Source organism: Hyla sarda, chromosome 13, assembly GCF_029499605.1.
Source record: "Hyla sarda isolate aHylSar1 chromosome 13, aHylSar1.hap1, whole genome shotgun sequence".
Taxonomy (NCBI): Eukaryota; Metazoa; Chordata; class Amphibia; order Anura; family Hylidae; genus Hyla; species Hyla sarda.
This window is the reverse complement of record NC_079201.1, coordinates 42,387,986-42,405,818: the sequence shown is the minus strand read 5'-3', so window position 1 is coordinate 42,405,818 and position 17,833 is coordinate 42,387,986. Positions and strand designations below refer to the sequence as shown.

Here is a 17,833-nt window from a genome sequence, read left to right as displayed (position 1 = left end):
GATCTGGAAGACCAAGAAAAATATCAGACAGAACAGCTCGCAGGATTGTGAGAAAAACAATTCAAAACCCACGTTTGACTGCACAATCCCTCCAGAAAGATCTGGCAGACACTGGAGTTGTGGAACACTATTCCACTATAAAGAGATACTTGTACAAATATGGTCTTCATGGAAGAGTCATCAGAAGAAAACCTCTTCTACGTCCTCACCACAAAAATCAGCATTTGAACTTTGCAAATGAACATATAGACAAGCCTGATGCATTTTGGAAACAAGTTCTGTGGACAGATGAGGTTGAAATTGAACTTTTTGGCCGGAATGAGCAAAGGTACGTTTGGAGAAGAAGGGGAAAAGAATTTAATTAAAAGAATCTCTGTCCAACTGTTAAGCATGGGAGTGGATCACTCATGGTTTGGGGTTGTATTGCAGCCAGTGGCACAGGGAACATCTCACGAGTAGAAGGATTCAAATGGATTCAATAAAATTTCAGCAAATTTTGGATGCTAACTTGATGCCATCTGTGAAAAAGCTGAAGTTAAAGAGAGGATGGCTTCTACAAATGGATAATGATCCTAAACACATCTCGAAATCCACGGGGGATTACATCAAGAAGCTTAAACTGAAGGTTTTGCCATGGCCTTCACAATCTCCTGACCTCAACATAATTGAAAATATTTGGATAGACCTTAAAAGAGCAGTGCGTGACAGACAGCCCAGACATCTCAAAGAACTGGAAGACTTTTGTAAGGAAGAATGGGCAAAGATACCTCAAACAAGAATTAAAAGACTTGTCTGGCTACAAAAAAAAGAGTTTACAAGCTGTGATACTTGCCAAAGGGGGCAGTACAAGATATTAACTCTGCAGGGTGCCCAAACTTTTGCAGACGCCATTTTTTGTTTTCTGTTATTTTGAAAGTGTAAATGATGGAAATAATGTCTAATCTGTAATTTGATGTCTTTTGGAGATTTTTCCATCTTTCCTTGGCTTCTTTATGCACATTAATACAAATTTTTACCTGGGGTGCCCAAACTTTTGATCCCCACTGTATGGCAGAACGCCCATAAAAGAGTGTCTTCTCAAACAGGGAGCCTCAATATGTTGCTAAACTACAACCTCCATAATTTCCAGACAGCCTTTGGCGTATCAGTGTTTTTACTGTAAACCATGGCTGAGCAGGAAGTCCCATCAGTATAGTGCGGTATGTACTTGTGTATACTATACAACCCGCAGAGGTAAGAAGCTATGCTATGCACCGAGTATTTGTATATGCTATGCATCACTACTTACCCACTTACCCCCACCAATAGCCCCCCTGCATCCGACCCATGGAGTGGGACCCTGAAGGGAGTGAAAAATTGCCACAAAGTACAAAATAGAAGCAGCAGAAAACCTACTAATAAGACAAATAGATGGGGTAGCAAAAAAGAGGGCCGTCATTATTATGGAGGACTTTAACCTGTTAAGGATGCAGGGTGTAGCGTACAGGTACCCCCTTGCGCCCGAGTCCTTAAGGACGAAGGGCATAGTGGTACACCCTGGTCCCGTTACCGGCATTTAATACACACTAATGGACTGAGCGTGGGTTAAACCCGGTGGGTTCCGACTGCTAGTAGCATGGTCAATCCTGGGCATCACCGATAGAGCCGATGTCTGGGATTAGCCCTTAAATGGACATGAACCTTTTTTTTTTAATATTTTGTAGTACGTCTGTACTACAGCATCTCTCTAATATACATCCATTTTTTTTATTTTTTTATTAAAATATTGTATTTTATATTTGAAAACCTGCCACTAGGGGTCTCCCTCCTAGTTGCTGGCTGCAGCCTGCCGGGACGTCATGACTGAATTCGGACCTATGCTGGCCGGGCAATTGGTCCTAATTCAGTCAGCCTGCGCTCGCTCCCCGCCTGTCAATCAGACAGGCAGGAGCGAGTGCTGTGAACGCCTGGGCTGAGCTCATTGGCTGCCTGGCCTTGTAGCTGCCTGCGCTCATTGGCTGCCCGCCGCCGGCATGTACAGTCTGGAGGCAGCACGGCACTGAATCTCAGTGCTGCGCTGATGCTCCAGTGCTGTACATGTCCTGTATGGGTAAGTGAGTTCTTAATTCACTTACCCGTACTTCGTTTCCGTCCCAGGTCTCGGCGGTGAGCACGGCAGGTGGGCGATGCTCCTATACTCCTCCTCCCTGGATAACACTACACTGCTAAACTGGGAGGAGGAGACCCCGGAGCAGCCTGCCGTTCTATTGGCCGCTCATCTATGTGTGCTCCCAACGGAAGCGCAGCATAGATGAACTAAAAGCGGAAGTCGGCCCCCCCAGCAGGCATCAGTGACAATGCGCCTGCTGGGGAAGTCTGCCTGGCAAGTGAGCACACTACTAAGCAGACAAAAGTATATTTCTAGGGGTGTAAAAACATTTATAAAGGCAGGGATGGGGTTAGGGATAGATGGGCAATAGGCAGGGACAGGAAAAAATTTTTGTTACATGTTGGGAGCTACTCTTTAAAGTGGATTGAGGCATCTAAAATGAAACCGAAAGCATCCCAGCAGCTCAACAGGATTTTTTAAATAAAATAATGTAATAAAAATTAAAATCATATGTGGTCCTGTCGCCTGCGTAAATGTACGAACTATTAAACCACACAGATGATGGCATACACGTAAAAAAATAAAGTCCAAAACTGTAAATTTTTGGTCACTTCATATACCATAAAAAAAAAAAAGTGATCAAAAAGTCCCATTAAAACAAAAATAGTACAGACCACGGTGCAAAAAATGAGCCCTCATATAGCCCCGTATCCGGAAACATAAAAAAAAGTTATAGGGGTTTTAAATAGTAATATAAAATAAAACCTACATAAATTGAGTAACCTTGTAACCGTATGGACCTACAGAATAAAGAGAAGGTGTAATTTTTACTGAAAAGTGCACTGCGTAGAAACGGAAGCCCAAAAAATTTGCTGAATGGTGTTTTTTTTATTTGACCCCACAAATATATATATATTTTTTTGTTTTTCTGCAGATTATGTTATAAAATGAGTGAGGTCATTAAAAAGTACAATTGGTGATGCAAAAACAAGCCCTTATATGGGTCTGAAGGTGCAAAATTAGTTATGATTTTCAGAAGGGGAGGAGGGAAAAATGAGTCTTTAAAAAGGGGTACTCCACTCCCCAGTGTTCCGAACATTTAGTTCTGAACCCTGGGTGCGGGCTTGGGGGGTCGCCACGTCCCCTTGTGACATGAGGCCCCGTCTCCTCAATGCAAGTCTATGGGAGGGGGTGTGATGGCTGTCACGCCCCCTCCGATAAACTTGCATTGAGAGGGCGGGGCGTGACGTCACGAGGGGGCAGGGCGACCCTGAAACCAGCACTCAGCATTCGGAACTAAATGTTCTGAACACTGGGGAGTTGAGTACCCATTTAACCACATAGGGACCCAGAACGTACAGGTACACCTTTGGTCCCTGGTACTTAAGGACCCAGGGCTTACCTGTACGCCCATGGGAATTTCGGTCCCCGCCGCGCGCCGGGCGGGGACCGGACCGGGGTGACTGCTGATATCGATCAGCAGGCACCCCCTGCAAATGCCCAGGGAGGTCATCAGAACCCCCCCATGTCGGCGATCGCCACAAATCGCAGGTGAATGCACACTTGCGATTTGCGCCGATCCTGGGTCATACGGTCTATGGTGACCTGGAATATAAAGGGGGATCACGGTTGTCCATGACACCCATGATCCCCCTAAAGGGATAGGAGTGAGGTGGCAGGGGTGCCACCCCTCCTATCCCTGCTATTGGTCCTCAAGACGCGGCGACCAATAGCAGATCGGGGGCGGGGGGGGGGTTAACTTTCGGTTTCCCCCGTACTGCCCACCCACAATAAGTGGGGCAGAACGGGGAAACCGACAGAGGACTAGGCTGAAGTCCACTCACCCATCTGCGGAGGCTGCGATCGGGACGGAGATCGGTGGAAGAAGAGGACGGCGATGCGACTTCCTGGATCCTACGGAAGCCGGCGAGTTGCTAAGTAACATCTGGAGGGCTACAGTCTGAGACCACTATACAGTGGTCTCTAAACTGTAGCCCTCCAGATGTTGCAAAACTACAAGTCCCAGCATGCCCAGACAGCTGTTTGCTGTGTGGGCATGCAGGGATTTGTAGTTTTGCAACATCTGGAGGGCCACAGTTAGGAGATCAATGTGCAGTGGTCTCTAAACTGTAGCCCTCCAGATGTTGCAAAACTGCAAATCCCAGCATGCCCAAACAGCTGTCTTGGCATGCTGGGAGTTGTAGTTGCATACCTCCAGTTGTTGCATAACTTGCAACAGCTGGAAACACACTGGTTGGAAAATACTGAATTAGGTAACGAAGGTTTTCCAACCAGTGTGCCTCCAGCTGTTGCAAAAGTACAACTCCCAGCATGCACAGTCTATCAGTATATGCTGGGAGTTGTAGTTTTGAAACAGCTGGAGGTTTATCCCCCCCCCCCCCCCCCCCCCCCATGTGAATGTACAGGGTACATTCACACAGGCGAATTTACAGTGAGTTTTCTGCTTCAAGTTTTCGCCGCAGCGCAAACTTCTAGCGTGAAACTCACCGTAAATGGTGAATGTACCCTAAAAACACTACACAACACTAACACAAAATATATAATATATACACCCCCTTACATTGTCCCCCTCCCTCCAATAAAAATGAAAACAAATGATCATACAGCAGTGTTTCCAAAACGGAGCCTCCAGCTGTTGCAAAACAACAACTCCCAGCATTTCCGGACAGCCACTGACTGTCCAGGCATGCTGGGAGTTTATCAATTGCTGGAGGCACCCCGTTTACCCCTATGCAATCCCTATGTAGTCCTCAAATGTGTATGGCGCTCTCTTCACTTCGGAGCCCTGTCGTATTTCAAGGAAACAGTTTAGGGCCACATATGGGGCATTTCCATACTCTGGAGAAATTGCATTACACATTTTGGGGGGCTTTTTCTCCTTTTACCCCTTATGAAAAGGAAAAGTTGGGGGCTACACCAGCCTGTTAGTGTAAAAGAATAAAAAAAATTACACTAACATGCAGGTGTTGCCCCATACTTTTTGTTTTCACAAGCGATAAAAGCTAAAAATTACCTCCAAAATTTATAACGAAATTTCTCCTGAGTATGGAAATACCCCTTATGTGGGCGTAAAATGCTTTGCGGACGTACAAGGTTCAGGAGTGAGAGTGCACTATGTACATTTGAGGCCTAAATTGGTGATTTGCACAGGGGTGGCTGATTTTACAGCGGTCTGACATAAACGCAAAAAAATAAATACCCACATGTGACCCCATTTTGGAAACTACACCCCTCACGGAACGTAAGAAGGGATATAGTGAGCCTTAAACCCCCCACAGGTGTTTGACAAATGTTCATTAAAGTTGGATGGGAAAAAAAAAAAAATTCACTAAAATGCTGGTGTTACCCTAAATTTTTCATTTTCACAAGGGAAAACAGAAAAAAAAAGCCCCCCAAAATTTGTAACCTCATTTCTTCTGAGTAAGAAAATACCCCATATGTGGATGTAAAGTGCTCTGCGGGCGCACTACAATGCTCAGAAGAGAAGGAGCGCCATAGGGATTTTGCAGAGAAAATTTGTCGGGAATTGAAGGCCACGTGTGTTTACAAAGCCCCCATAGTGCAAGAACAAATGGACCCCCTCCACATGTGACCACATTTTTGAAACTACACCCCTCACGTAATGTAATAAGGGGTGCAGTGAGCATTTACGCCCCACAGGTGTCTGACAGATTTTTGGAACAGTGATCCGTGAAAATGAAAAATGTAATTTTTCATTTGCACAGCCCAGTGTTCCAAAAATCTGTCAGACACCTGTGTTCTGGCACCACGTGGGGCTTTGTAAACGCACATGGCCCCCGACTTCCATTCCAAATAAATTCTCTTTCAAAAAGCTCAATGGTGCTCCTTCTCTTAGCAGAGCACTTGATGTCGACACATGGGATATTCCCATACTCAAAAGAAATGGGGTTACAAATTTTGGGGGTCATTTTCTCCTATTATCCCTTGTAAAAATGTAAAATTTGGGGAAAAAACAGCATTTTAGTGAAAAAAAAATGTTGTTTTCATTTACACTTCCAACTTTAACAAAAAGTCGTCAAACACCTGTGGGGTGATAAGGCTCACTGTACACCTTGTTACGTTCCTTGAGGGGTGTAGTTTCCAAAATAGTATGCCATGTGGTTTGTTAGTTTTTTTGTTGTTCTGGCACCATAGGGGCTGCCTAAATGCGACATGCCCCCCAAAAACCATTTCAGCAAAATTTGCTTTCCAAAAGCCAAATGTGACTCCTTCTGTTCTGAGCATTGTAGTGAGCCCGAAGAGCATTTTACGTCCTAACATGGGGTATTTATATACTCAGAAGAGATGAGGTTACACATTTTGGGGGGAATTTTCTCCCATTACCCTTTGTAAAAATCATAAATTTGGGGAAAAAACTCCACTTTAGTGAAATTTTTTTTTCATTTACACATCCGACTTTAATGAAAAGTCGTCAAACACATGTGGGGTGTTAAGGCTCACTGGGCCCCTTGTTATGTGCCTTTAGGGGTGCAGTTTCCAAAATGGTATGCCATGTGGGGGTTTTCTGCTGTTCTGGCACCATAGGGGCTTCCTAAATGTGACATGCCCCCCAAAAACCAATTCAGCAAAATTCCCTCTCCAAAATCCCATTGTCCCTCCTTCCCTTCTGAGCCCTCTACTGCACCCACCGAACACTTGACATACACATATGAGGTATTTCCTTACTCAAGGGAAATTGGGTTACAAATTTTGAGGGGGCTTTTTCTCCTATTACCCCTTGTAAAAGTTCAAAAACTGGGTCTACAAGTACATGCGAGTGTAAAAAATGAAGATTTTGAATTTTCTCCTTCACTTTGCTGCTATTCCAGTGAAACACCTAAATGGTAAACAAGCTTTCTGAATATCATTTTGAATACTTTGAGGGGTGCAGTTTTTATACTAGGGTCATTTATGGGGTATTTTTTTTTTTTTTTATAAGAAAGCCCTTCAAATCCACTTCAAAACTGCACTGGTCCCTGAAAAATTCTGATTTTGAATTTTTTTTTAAAAATTGGAAAATTGCTGCTGAACTTTGAAGCCCTTTGTTTTCTTCCAAAAGTAAAAACATGTCAACTTTATGATGAAAATATAAAGTAGACATATGGTATATGTGAATCAAAATATAATTTATTTGGAATATCTGTTTTCCTTACAAGCAGAGAGCTTCAAATTTAGAAAAATGCTAAATTTTCATTTTTTTCACCAAGAAATGATTCAATTATCTGCAAAAATTTACCACTAACATAAAGTAGAATATGTCACGAAAAAATCTCGGAATCAGAATGAAAAGTAAAAGCATCCAAGAGTTATTAATGCTTAAAGTGACAGTGGTCAGATGTGCAAAAAACGTCCGAGTCCTTAAGGTGAAAATGGGCTGGGTCCTTAAGGTGAAAATGGGCTGGATCCTTAAGGTGAAAATGGGCTGGGTCCTTAAGTCTGATATAGACTGGGAAGCTTAAACCTGTAGGTCCAGCATAAGAAACCAATTTTGAGCAACAATAAAAGACAATTACCTTTCCCAACTAGTGCAGAACCAACAAAAGAGGGGTCACTTCTGGACCTTATGCTAACCAATAGGCCAGACATAGTATCAAAACGAGAGTTAAGAGGTCAACTTTGTAATATGACCACGGCATAATAAGATGTCTAATAGTGGGACTACAAAAGCATTATGCTTCAGGAAGGCCAATTTTCACCAACTAAGAGAGGGCCTCAGAGACATAAATTGTATAAAAATAGAAAAGCTGAGGTAAAATTTTTAAGAGCATCCTGAATTTATCTTGTGAACAACATATACTATACCTTACAAGAATAAACATGTTAGAAATAGGAGAAAACCAATTTGGCTAACCAAAAACAGATAGGGCAATAAATGATACAAGGAAAGTATTCAGACTACTGAAACAAGAAGATAGTGCAGAAACATTAAAAAAAAAATTAGGAATAAATTCAGTAAATATGAAATAAAACTAGCGGAAATCACAACAGAAAGAACAATTGCCATAGAAAGTAAAAAGAACCCCCCAACATTTTCTTCCCCAACATAAATAATAAGTAACTTAAAATTTAACATGTTGGCCCCTTAAAGAAAATCTGCTGTGAAATAAACTTATCCTCTATCCACAGGATAAGGAATAAGTGTCTGATTGCAGGGGGTCCAAATGCTGGGACCCTTGCAATGCCCTGCACAGCACAGCAATGCAGGGGCCCCGTAAGGGAGATCACAGGGAGTCCCAGCGGTTAGACACCCCCCCCCCCCCCCCCCCCCCGAATCAGACACTGATCCTGTGGATAGGGGATAATTTTATTTCACTGCAGATCTCCTTTGAAGGGGTACTCCACTGGAAAATGTTTTTTTTTTTTTTTTTATCAACTGATGACAGAAATTTAAACTTTAAACTTTTTTAAAGATTTGTAAATTACTTCTATTAAAAAATCTTAATCCTTCTAGTACTTATAAGCTTCTGTATTCTTCATAGGAAGTTCTTTTCTTTTTGAATTTCCTTTCTGTCTGACCACAGTGTTTTCTGCTGATACCTCTGTCCATGTCAGGAACTGTCCAGAGCAGGATAGGTTTGCTATGAGGATTTGCTCCTACTCTGGACAGAGAAGTCAGCAGAGAGCACTGTGGTGAGACAGAAAGGAAATGCAAAAAGGAAAGCGCTTCCTGTGGAGTATACAGAAGCTTATAAGTACTAGAAGGATTAAGATTTTTTAATAGAAGTGATTTACAAATCTGTTTAACTTTCTGGCACCAGTTGATTTAAAAATAAATAAATAAATAAATAAATTTAAAAAAAAAAAGGTTTCGAGCAATGTACCCCTTTAAGAAAACATTTGAGAGTACTGGTGGAGGAGGATGATAAGGAAAAGGCCAATCTACTAAATGCCTTCTTTTCCACAATATTTACACAGGAAAAACCAATGTCAGATAACAGGGGAAGGGATAAAGTAAATTCTGCAGCAAATCTCCCATTTAACCCAAAAAGAAGTGCGGTGCTGCCTAAGTAACATTAAAACACACAAATCACCGGGCCTGGATGGCATCCATCCCAGGGTTTTGCAGGAATTAAGTACTGTGCTAGAAAGGCCCTTGAAGGTGTCAAAAAAGGATTCTGGGAATTATAGGCCTGTAACTTTAACCCCTTAATGACCATGGACGTAAATGTACGTCCTGGTTTGGCGGTACTTCCCACACCAGGACGTACATTTACATCCTGTGTATGACCGCGAGCATCGGAGCGGTGCAGCCGGGGACCCGCCAGTAATGGCCGATATTCGCGATCGCGCGGATGTCCGCCATTAACCCCCTCAGATGCCGTGATCTGTACAGATCACAGCGTCTGCGGCAATGTGCATAGTAAAATAGATGATCGGATCGCCTGCAACGCTGCTGCGGCAATCCGATCATCTGTAATGGCGGCCGGAGGTCCCCTCACCTGGCTCTGGCCGTCTCCAGTCGTCTCCTGCTCTGGTCTGAGATAGAGCAGACCAGAGCAGGAGATAGCCGATAATACTGATCAGTGCTATGTCCTATGCATAGCACTGAACAGTATTAGCAATCAAATGATTGCTATAGATAGTCCCCTATGGGGACATAAAAAGTGTAAAAAAAAAAAAAATTTTATTAAAAAAAAAGTTTAAAATGTAAAAAAAAAAAAAAAAAAAAAAAGCAGCCTTTTTTGGTATACACCTGGGCTAGTTTTTATTTTTTTTATTTTCAACCATTCATTCCAAGGAGGCGCCGTATCTCGTCCTAATTTTACTTCGATATTCAATATTGGGAGGTGTCCGCTAAGGGAAATTTTACCATATTCAGAATATTATCTGAATGTTTCTCATCTGCCGACAGATTCTATTTTGCTATGTGTCTCGATAAAGGCTTATTATGGGACGAGGAGGGGGTTAAGAGAGGGCTCAAAGCACAACAAATATTCCTAAAAGCAGACAAAAAAATTTATATAAAAATGTATTAGTTATATTTTTTGTTTTACTTTTTTTTTTATATTACAAACTTTTTAAAACTTTTTCTTATAATGCTCTGTTTATACACCTGCAAACATCTGATCATAGAGGTAAGGAATACGGAAATGCTTCAGTAGCCAATCAGAGAGAAGCTTTCTTTTTCTGACGTACACTGGAGACAGACAATTCTGACTGGTTGCTAAGAGTAACTGCTCCACTCTGGCTCTGCATAGGTCTCGGTACATGCGACCCGACCCACGGTGTGTGAGTGTCTATACCCACGCCCACACAAATGCTGCTGAACTTATCTTACAATAGGGCAGTGCCTACCCCCCCTCCCACTCACCCCAACATACAATAACCCACAAACAATAAAAAAAACGAGAGGACACGAGCAGAACGTGGAGGCGTTCAGAAGAAGATGGGCTCATAACTCACCCACAGCCCCTGGAGTCGCCGTAACTATCCTTTAGCCGACTTTGAAGGAAGTTTCCTTCGGCATCAGGCAGCCAGGTCTCCTCAATTCCAGCAGGAAATCCCTCCCTTTCCTTGTGCTGTTCGGCTGCCTTCCTCCTGTCCCTGCCCCTTCCTCCTGATCCTCATGGAGAGGAGGTATGAGGTCTGTGCTGGCTCCCCTCCAGCCTTGTGCAAGAAGTGGGAGAGTAGTAGAGACCGGGGAAGGCTTCACAGTCCGATTCTCGCCGGCACTCCGCTTATTGACTTCTGTAAACTGCAGTAAAAATCCTATTGGGAACTATTTGGGGCGTATCTACTAAGCTGTTGTCCCTCTGAGCAGCACATACAGCAGTGTTTACCAATCAGGGTGCCTCCAGCTGTTTCAAAACTACAACTCCCAGCATGCCCGGACAGCCTAAGGCTGTCCGGGCATGCTGGGAGTTGTAGTTTTCCAACAGCTGGAGGCACCCTGGTTGGGTAACACTGACCAACAGGGAGTAAATTATACATTGTGCTTAAAATTAACAACTTTTATTGTAAACAATTAAAACCTATACCAAAAAGTCACTATAAAATGAATACAGAGTCAAGGGTCACAGTATAAGGAGACTCTACTCAGGGTCAATCCCCTATTATTCACCCTTTTTATACCCGACACGTTTCCCCGTAGATTAAATATGTCTATGGTTCATCAGGGGTTACAAATTAAACCCAGGATATAAGGTGGAGGAATCAATATAATAACTTATTCCATTCTCTATACATATTTGGGGCGTAGCTGTTGTCCCCCTGAGCAGCACATACAGCAGTGTTTTACAATCAGGGTGCCTCCAGCTGTTTCAAAACTACAACTCCCAGCATGCCCGGACAGCCTAAGGCTGTCCGGGCATGCTGGGAGTTGTAGTTTTGCAACAGCTAGAGGCACCCTGGTTGGGTAACACTGACCAACAGGGAGTAAATTATACATTGTGCTCAAAATTAACAACTTTTATTGTAAACAATTAAAACCTATACCAAAAAGTCACTATAAAATTAATACAGAGTCAAGGGTCACAGTATAAGGAGACTCTACTCAGGGTCAATCCCCTATTATTCACCCTTTTTACACCCGACGCGTTTCCCGTAGATTAAATATGTCTACTGTTCATCAAGGGTTACAAATTAAGCCCAGGATATAAGGTGGAGGGATCGATATAATAACTTATTCCATTCTATATATAAATATGTATATAGAATCGAATAAGTTATTATATTGATTTCTCCACCTTATAACCTGGGCTTAATTTGTAACCCCTGATGAACCGTAGACATATTTAATCTACGGGGAAACGCGTCGGGTGTAAAAAGGGTGAATAATAGGGGATTGACCCTGTGTAGAGTCTCCTTATACTGTGACCCTTGACTCTGTATTCATTTTATAGTGACTTTTTGGTATAGGTTTTAATTGTTTACAATAAAAGTTGTTCATTTTTAGCTAATTCTTTGTTGGTCTTTTGATACTAATGAGCTAAATTGGATTTGTGGTCCATATTTCAGTGATTGTTAAATTATACATTGTGCCCTGTCTTGACTGCAGGAGAAATGCCAGCCAATGTTAGCTTTTACAAAGTACAAGTTTGGATTGGATTGGACTACTTATTCCTCAGTCTTCTTTTATATATGGTAATATATAGTCATTTATTGCAGGCATCAGTGGTCACTAACCTTTTGTAAAGGTTCTGAGTAGAGATGAGCGAACTTACAGTAAATTCGATTTGTTACGAACTTCTCGGCTCGGCAGTTGATGACTTATCCTGCGTAAATTAGTTCAGCCTTCAGGTGCTCCGGTGGGCTGGAAAAGGGGGATACAGTCCTAGAAAAGAGTCTCCTAGGACTGTATCCACCTTTTCCAGCCCACCGGAGCACCTGAAAGCTGAACTAATTTATGCAGGAAAAGATATCAACTGCCGAGCCGAGAAGTTCGTGACAAATCGAATTTACTGTAAGTTTGCTCATCTCTAGTTTTGAGCATATACAGTATGTGTAATTGGGTTTAAACAGTGGCAGTGTCTCAGTCACAGATGGTGAAAATCTGATTTAAAGGAGTAGTGCAGGACAGCAAAACTTATCCCATATCCTAAGGATAGAGGATAAATTTCAGATAAACTGCTGGGCCCCCCCACGATCTCCCGTATGGGGCCCCGGCAGTCCACGGGAAGGGGCGTGTTGATCACCACACGAAGCGCTTCTACAGCAATCTCTGGCTCTACCATAGCGTTGTATTTAGGGGAGGGGGGCTTCATGCGGTGGTCGATACACACTATCTTGCTGCAGAGCCGGGGCCCTGTATGGGAGATTGCGTGGGTCCCCCCACGATCTGAAACTTGTCCCCTATCCTTAACATAGGGGATAAGTTTTCCAATACTGGACTACTCCTTTAACCCCTTACGGACCCAGCCAATTTTCACTGTAGGACCCGGCCATTTTTTGCACATCTGACCACTGTCAATTTAAACAATAATAACTCTGGAATGCTTTTATCTTTCATTCTGATTCCGAGATTGTTTTTTCATGACATATTCTACTTTATTTCCACTTGGTTTTTTTTGTACACCTAAAAAAACGCCAGAAAAACTGCCACAGGTTTTTCCTGAGTTTTGGCAGTTTTTCTGGCGTTTTCCCTGGTGTGTGGAAACAGCAAATTTTGTCCCCTGTGGCAGTTTTTTCACTGCCTTCTGGGTACCACTCTGTGGGTCGGATGCTGAGCGCCCGGTCCACAGAGTGTAAGGAGATGAGGAGTGATGTAAATACACCATCACTACTCCCCTCCCCCGGCCATATAGTATACAGGGGTGCATAGTGTACCCATGTATACTATACAGGAGCCGGAAATCCTGTCACCAGACTGACAGGACTCCCTGCTCCTATAGCCCTTTGGGCGGTAAACAGTATATACAGCTATCTATAGATAACTGTATATAGTGTATACAGAACAGGAGGTCCACTTACCTCCCTCGTTTCTGTCCCCGCCGATCCGTGTAGCTCTGCCCCTAGTGATGACGTCATTAGAGGGCGGAGCTACAGATGGGATCCAGACTAGTAAGTCTGAAGCTCTGTTAACATTGTCCATTTTGGATAATGTGAACAGACCCTTTTGCCAGTGTCTACCCAGACAGGGAGACTCCAGTTGTTGCTAAACTACAACTCCCAGCATGCCCAGACAGCCAAAGGCTTTCTGGGCATGCTGAGAGTTGTAGTTTTGCATCAATTGGAGGCTCCCTGTTTAGGTAGACATTGAATTATGGGCACTCTTCCCTGCGGAGAGTGCAAAAAATGTCCTAACCCATTTTTTCGTGTTTTAAACCCACATGGCGTTTTTTCCTGATAAAACGCCAAAGTCTCGACAAGAGGTTGTTTTTTTTTTTTAAACTGCCAAGGAGCCCAAAAACGCCAAAAGGATTAAAAAAAATGCCAAACTGAAATACGCCAAGTGGATTTGGCATTTTGCAGTTTACTATTGACTTGAAGCTAACATCTGGCCGCAGCGTTTTTTCACAAAAAAAAAACGCCATGCGGCAGAATTGGTCTTTTATTGGTGTCTTGTAAAAAAAAAAAAAACAAGTGGAAACCTAGCCTGTTAGTGGTAACATTTTGTCGATACTTGCATCATTTCAAATTCCAAAATTTGATGACAAAATTGAAAATTTTGCATTTTTTTTACTTTGAAGCTCTCTGCTTATAAGGAAGATGAATATTCCAAATAAATTATATATTGATTCACATATACAATATGTCTACTTTATGTTTCCATCATAAAGTTGACATGTTTTTACTTTTGGAAGACATCAGAGGGCTTCAAAGTATAGCAGCAATTTTCCAATTTTTCACAAAATTTTCAAAATCGAAATTTTTCAGGGACCAGTTCTGTTTTGAAGTGGATTTGAAGCTCCTTCATATTAGAAATACCCCACAAATGACCCCATTATAAAAAACTGCACCCCTCAAAGTATTCAAAATGAAGTTCAAAAGGTTTGTTAACCCTGTAGGTGTTTCACAGGAATAGCAGCAAATTGAAGAGAAAATTCAAAATCTTCATTTTTTACACTGGCATGTTCTTGTAGACCCAGTTATTGAATTTTTACAAGGGGTAAAAGGAGAGAAATCTTCCTAAAATGTGTAACCCAATTTATCTCGAGTAAGAAAATACCTCCTATGTGTATGTCAAGTGTTCGGCGGGCGCAGTAGAGGGCTCAGAAGGGAAGGAGCGACAGTGGGATTTTGGAGAGTGAGTTTTTCTGAAATGGTTTTTGGGGGGCATGTCACATTTAAGAAGCCCCTATGGTGACAGAACAGAAAAAAATCCCCCACATGGCATACTATTTTGGAAACTACACCCCTCAAAGCACGTAACAAGGGGTCCAGTGAGCCTTAACACCCCACAAGTGTTTGATAACTTTTCGTTAAAGTTGGATGTGTAAATGATTTTTTTTTTTTCCACTAAAATGCTAGTGTGGTGGCGTTGGGGGATAAAGCCTTGTGGGGCTTTCCCTTTAATGTTCTTTCATAGAATAATATTTATATATATATATATATATATATATATATATATATATATATATATTCTAATAATGAATTGTCTACTAATCATTCATTACTGATGTGGTTTAATACTATAGTCTATTATTTGTCCACTATGCTGTGTTATGTTATATCCACATTAACACATGGCACTTATCTCACCATCACATAGTCACACATAGTCTAAACAACACTCACATCATCCTTACACCACGTTCACTTCCCTCATTTCTCTTTTACATGCTCACATTTGACTGATACACACGCATTCTCCACTATCCAATCACATTCATTCAATTGCCACACATATTGTAATTAATTTGTCTTACACAGTAATCACCTCAGGTGGGTATTAACTTTTCATTATTATCTATCTTTTTTATGTCGCACTTGTTCACTGTTTTTTCACTTGCACTGCATGATCCACTTTAGCACTATTCGCACTGTTCACCTTGTCTAAGTTCGGCCTGAACACACGTGCGCATGCTCCTTCTGCAATGCCTTGCCTCCATCCTCCCGGCGCTTACCATTGACACATAGGACTTTGTTTACTGCCGGGCGTGTCTCCGGTCATGTGACTGATCCGGTCACATGGCTGCAGCCACTTCCGGGATCGCGCGGCACCATTATGGCGTCAGCCCACCATCTCTTTGAACTAGGTACGGTTCAATATACAACTACTTCCTCTAGGCGGCAGCTTATGATTGGTGCTTTTGTTTGTCTCTCATGGTCATTAGTTAGGGATAGGTCAGTCCACCATATAAATAGAACACCTGTATCCAGGAATAGCCACGCCCCCTGACGAAGCGCATTGGCGTGAAACGTGCGTTGGGGTAGGTGCTGGTAACTACATGGCTCGGTTGTGGTAATATACACTTGTCATTCTTTCTGACCGTTGTTGCATTTTTACTTAGTTTATTTAGCTTCACTGCATAGTTTGCATCTCTTCATGTGAGTCCCTTGTTTATGCAATGTTTGTCAGTGCTCTTTTCATCCAAATACCCCTCACTTTGAGCCTGTATGTTTCTGCCTTTTCTTCCAGCTGTGTACACTGTGCTTTTTAATTGCTATGATGCATTTTTTATATGATTCTCAATAAATAAACTTTTGTAATGTTTCATACATTCTTGTTGCTGACTAGTGTTGCTCGCGAATATTCGCAATTCGAATATTATTCGCGAATATCGCATATTCGCGAATTCGCGAATTTCGCGAATATAGCGCTATATATTCGTAATTACGAATATTCGTTTTTTTTTTTTTTTTTTTTTTCTTCACAGTACACATCACAGTGATCATCCCTCTCTGCTTCCAACTTCCGTGGTGTAAAGAAGGCTGTAATACTACTGTGTGAGACTGGCGTGCACAAATTCGCATATGCGAAAATTAGCATATGCTAATCTTCGCATATGCGAATTATCGCGAATGTTACTTTTGTATATGCAAATTTTCACATATGCTAATTTTCGCATACGCGAATTATCGCATATGCGAAAATAAAACTAGAATATAACGAATATGCGAAAATTCGCGAATATATGACGAATATTCGTCCATATATTCGCGAATATTCGCGAATTCGAATATAGCCTATGCCGCTCAACACTATTGCTGACGCTTTTTGTTGTTGGTGTTGAATTTTCCCAGTGGGTGGCCTCGGCAACATATTCTTTGTTGTATTGCCTTATAGGTGACATTTATTAACACTCCAACAAGGTTTAGGCGCATACACCTGATAAGTGCAAATTTTAGCGAGAGAGTCCTATAAGTATAGGGTTATGTACATAGAACGGACGTGTAAGGATCTGCAGTCCACCTACACTAGGAGTCTATATTTCACGGTTGCCCCAAATCAACCGGGCACAAAACTTACGAATCTCCTACTGGCTAGGAGTCTCTTGACCTGATGGTCAGGCACAAAGCTTGATGGTTACGTTGCTGACTTGAAACTGGAACAATCTTAGCACAGTCCTGCTAGGCACATGTCTTGAACTTGGTTACTGAAAAACAAAAGTGGTTAGCATAGAAAAGCAATAAACATTACTTTACAGTCCTTCAAAAGACATTTCTCCAGAATCTTCTTGTGCCTCTTGTAGATCCTTTATACCTCCCAACATCTGGAGCAGGTGAGGAGTTAATGTAACTGTCCCACACCACATTGGTGAGAGTAGAATGGGCAACAGTAGGACTCAAAGTGACCAGTGGCTTACTGGTTGGGATCAAAGTGGGTGCATAAGGTTTTAGCGCCATCTCCATGCCAGGAGTAGGCCAAAGCACTTTTGTCGGTACCCTGGAAGCAGGCAAACTCTCCAGGTCGGAAGAGGGCCTTGGTACATTGGTACCTGTGCAGGAGGCAAACTCTCATTGCTCCGAGAGGGCCTAGGTATGTCCGTTGGTACCTCTGGAACAGACAAACTCTCATTGCTCTGAGAGGGTCTAGGTACGGTCTTTTGGCAATTTAGGCTTACTTTCTTGATCTTGAGCAGGACTTGGCACTTTACTGTACACAGAAGATGATTGATGCTGTAGAGGCTCCTCCTCCTTGAGTACGTTGGTGGAGGCATCAGGAGCAGACCATTTCGGCCTCAGGTTGAAGGGATCCGATTCCCAATCTATAGATGGAAAGTATTTGAAGGGAAGCTGTGTTTGGGCTGTTGGTCTTGTGACCTCTGTGTACTCCACTATCTCGCCCACCTCCAGAGAGTAGAACTTTTTATGAAGATATGGCCTCTGTAATGCTCGCCG

At 42.4% G+C, this 17,833-nt stretch overlaps 1 protein-coding gene across 2 annotated transcripts in view; it reads right to left on the bottom strand.

Moving 5' to 3' along the window:
- Positions 1 to 10,783, bottom strand: part of CASKIN2 (CASK interacting protein 2) — a 259,418-nt gene extending 248,635 nt beyond the window's left edge. For both annotated transcript variants that reach the window (XM_056549826.1, XM_056549827.1), the window contains exon 1: positions 10,514 to 10,783. The gene's annotated coding sequence lies outside the window, so the exon portion shown is untranslated. The remainder of the gene's footprint in view (positions 1 to 10,513) is intronic.
- Positions 10,784 to 17,833: the final 7,050 nt, after the last annotated feature.